Source organism: Musa acuminata, chromosome BXJ3-4, assembly GCF_036884655.1.
Source record: "Musa acuminata AAA Group cultivar baxijiao chromosome BXJ3-4, Cavendish_Baxijiao_AAA, whole genome shotgun sequence".
Classification (NCBI taxonomy): domain Eukaryota; kingdom Viridiplantae; phylum Streptophyta; class Magnoliopsida; order Zingiberales; family Musaceae; genus Musa; species Musa acuminata.
The window spans coordinates 44,912,607-44,916,358 of NC_088352.1; the positions used below are offsets into that span (position 1 = coordinate 44,912,607).

The 3,752-nt window shown below is 38.3% G+C and overlaps 1 pseudogene; it reads right to left on the bottom strand.

Annotated features, from left to right (window-relative positions):
• Positions 1 to 1,339: 1,339 nt before the first annotated feature.
• LOC135635402 (putative GEM-like protein 8) lies at positions 1,340 to 2,486 on the bottom strand (annotated as a pseudogene).
• Between the last annotated feature and the right edge of the window lie 1,266 nt (positions 2,487 to 3,752).

A 3,752-nucleotide genomic window follows, 5' to 3' on the forward strand; every position in this document is an offset into this window, starting at 1 on the left:
ATCCTCTCTTGATTTTTATTGGACACACTTTTGACATGTGATTGGTGCATTAGTCTATTTTCGTATAGTTATATCCTTCTCGATTGATACATAGGAAATATAATACACTTTATGATACTTCTTAGAACATCATATTATCTATCTTATAATTCTTTCTTTAATTATATCATTTTTTACATCATTCGTCGTATTGGTCCACTGTATTCATTAGTGTTCGTATCATTATATTTTTGATAGTGCTGGAATAATATCATCCACAATGATTGAAGTTTTCAACAAGATAGAATATATTTATAAGACATCCCCAGTTAATTTTAATTAGACATACTTTTGGCATGTGATTGGTGTATTAGTATTACTTTCAGTTATATCCTTCTCGATTTGTAGATCACTTGGGAGATGTGATGAAGTAATTTTCTGTAACAAAATGTCAGATCTGATCACAAATTTATTGTACATTTTATAGTTATTTGGGGTGAGAAGATAATACAAATATACTCAGGTTTGCTTCAGAGACACAGAGCTGCAGCTGTATTGCAAAGAATTATGAAATGTCAAATTGCTAGTAATACAATCGGGTATACGTGGTTGTATCATGAGTTAGTTTAGAATTAGAGTATAAATGTATTTGGAATAACCTATTTCTTGCTTGCTCATCCATGCATTAAACAGTCATCTGTGGATGGCTCGTAAGGAGGCTTTCTGGAAATGCTGCTTTGCTCATTTGGTTACGTCCCAGCATGATTACGTCCAACACATTTATCCACCATTAACCAATTTCCCGTTCTCCTATTATTCACTAGAGTTATATGCAACAGAAAAAAGAAAATTTTCCTCTTGATTGTGAGTTGAATGAAAGGATTCTTTAGATTTTTAATGATAGCAGCAGTAGGTTTACCATATTAAAAGTTATGTATATTATTCTTCCATCTGTGGTCTGTAGTTCAGGAAAATATGACCTATTTGTCCAAATATTCATTAATGCAAAGATCTTTGGTGAAACTCAACACAAACTATTCTTCACATTTTTATTTTTATTTTCTTTTTGTTGGATAAAGTGTACTCATTGGGGTAATAAGAAAACTAAGATATGACTTTGGCATAACTGTGCAACACTTGAAGGACACCAAACCATTAATTCGAACCATCGTGGAACCATAAGAAATATTGTTCGAGTTACTAATCAACTTTCTATCATGTATGATATGAGGGCAAAATCGAGCACAATAATGTGGAATCAATCGAGTTTTCAAACTGTGCATCACCATCAACTCATTAGCAATTATAACTTCATATTCCAAGATGGTTGCTGCTTTTGTGTGAAAGTATTATACATAAAGAGAGAATAAAGATATAACATTAACAAATCCTTTTTTCAGCCACAAATATCAAACTTTGCTCCTAAGAAAAATTGTAGAGCAATTTTGCTATCTGTCACAACAAGATATTGTATTGATGCCTTCTCTTGACTCCATGTACTACTCATCTTGCTCATTGGACACTGAGATTGCCTGCTGCAAGTACCTGAAGGATCTCTCACAGTTGACAAAACCCATAAACCAGAACTCGAAATCATCCTCTGTGAGTATCTGGATGTACTTCTGGTTTGGCTTGGCAGTGTTCTCACTCTGGATGGCTTCCTTTATCCTACCGAGTGGAATCAAAACCTGTAGAATACAAACAGTTCATAGTTTGTCACATTGGATTATGATACATAGTTGTGTTGGTCACTTTGGAGATTGTGATTACCTTGTCAGGCACTCTAACCAAGCCTCCTTTAGGAGAAGTTAATTTGAGGGATCGATCGCTGCGGAAGGCGATCTTGTCAGTGGAAATGAAAAGCATGCCCGGGATGGGACCAGCTGTGGTTGAAAGATAAGCACTGGAAGGCTTGGAGCAACTTTTCGCCCGGTACGATGGAGAAGGCTTGTCTGAAGACCCTCTCGACCCCACCTGCTTGAACAATCCGAGCTCCCTTGCTCAGCTTCCCCTTCATGGTTTCAGAGATCTTGGGACCCAAAGTCACTGCACTCAAAACAGTAACCTACAATTATAGTGCCAGTTTGATCGATCACGGAAGAAGTGTTGTTTTGTTCATGAAGTTAGGGGATGATGATTACCATGTTCGCGGAAGCCTCCTGCCTTCTCTCCGAGCTTGCTCATCCAGTCGACAACAGAGGTCCTTCTCTGCAATCAGAGGAAGCACCACGTAAATTACACAACCTAAGCGCAGTCCAGAAACCAAGGATGGGGAAGGCTCTGAGTCCTCTGAGAGAGTGAGAAAGAGAGAGAGAGATGAAGATTACTCTGTTTGCAGTGGGAAGGAGCAGGATTTCCTGGCAGTTCCTCCGCTCCAGCATATGCGACGGAGCTCACAGGAATCCCGATGACATGTTCACGGTGTAGGCTCTCCATTTAGAGAAATCTGCTCTGTCTGGCTCTTCTTCGGTTGCGACTCTCGTCGATTTTTCTGGTCTCTTTCTTCATGTTTCCTTGCTTATAAGGTGATGCAGCCAAGGTGGGGGATGGCGTATGCAGCACTCAGAAGACTAAAGTGGTTATCTTAATCAGAACTTTATCAAGGATAAAAAGCCACTGTAATATGTTAGTTTGGCAAGTCCCATAGTCCCACATCGGGAAAATCAGACTTGTTGTCTCGTCTTCGAACTATAAATAAGGGCTTGGGCTTTGAAGTCAGATGCACCACAAGAAAAACCTAAGTGTTTGCTTTGGTTTAAGTCCATACTCATTTAAATAGTTTGGACTTATAGTTTGGTTTTTCTTGTTTAGTATTTTTGGGTGTTTTATGACCGTCCCTCTTTTGCAGTAGTAATTTGCTCATCTTTCGTCCGTGGATGTAGGTCAAAGTCAATTGACCGAACCACGTATATCTGGTGTTATGACAATAACAAAGATTGTTGTCGAGAAATTCGACAGAAATGTCAACTTCGGCTTGTGGCAACTCAAGATGGAGGTCATTCTGGTTCAAGACGGAGTTGATTTGGTACTACAGGGAGCCGAGAGCATTCCAGATGATATGTCAAAAGAAGAGCTTGCGGGTATGGATAAGAAGGCCCGATCAAGCATCATTCTAAATCTCTCTGATGAGGTTTTACGGGAGGTAGCTACAGAGAGACTACGGCTAAGAGCATGTGGGACAAGCTTAAAGCCTTGTACATGAAGAGGACAGTGGAGAATCGTCTCTACTTGAAGCAGAGTCTATATATGCTTCGGATGATTGAAGGTACATCTATACTCTCACATCTTAATAAGTTTGATTCTTTGGTTATGGATTTGGAGAATATAGATGCAAAAATTGATGATGAGGATAAGGCTTTGTTGCTCTTGTGTTCTCTTCCCCAATCTTTTAAGCATTTCCGTGATACTTTGATTTATGGAAAAGAAACAGTTTCTTATCAAGAAATTAAATCTGCACTGAAATCTAAGGAGCAGATAGACAGGAATATCACTGGGGAAAGTAGAGAGAATCAGGCTGAGGGTCTGGTTGTTAGGGGGAGAATGGATAAAAAAGAATTTGATAGTAGTAGATCTAAATCTAGATCTAAATCCAGACATAGAAATTTGGAATGCAGATATTGTCATAAAATGGGGCACATTAAATCTGATTGCTTTAAATTGAAAAATAAATTAAAGCAAAAGGAAAAATTTGTTGAGAAAATTATTGAATCCGTTGAAGCTAGTGTAGCATCTGATGAGAATTTTGGAAATATTTTCTTTGCTACTGATGACAG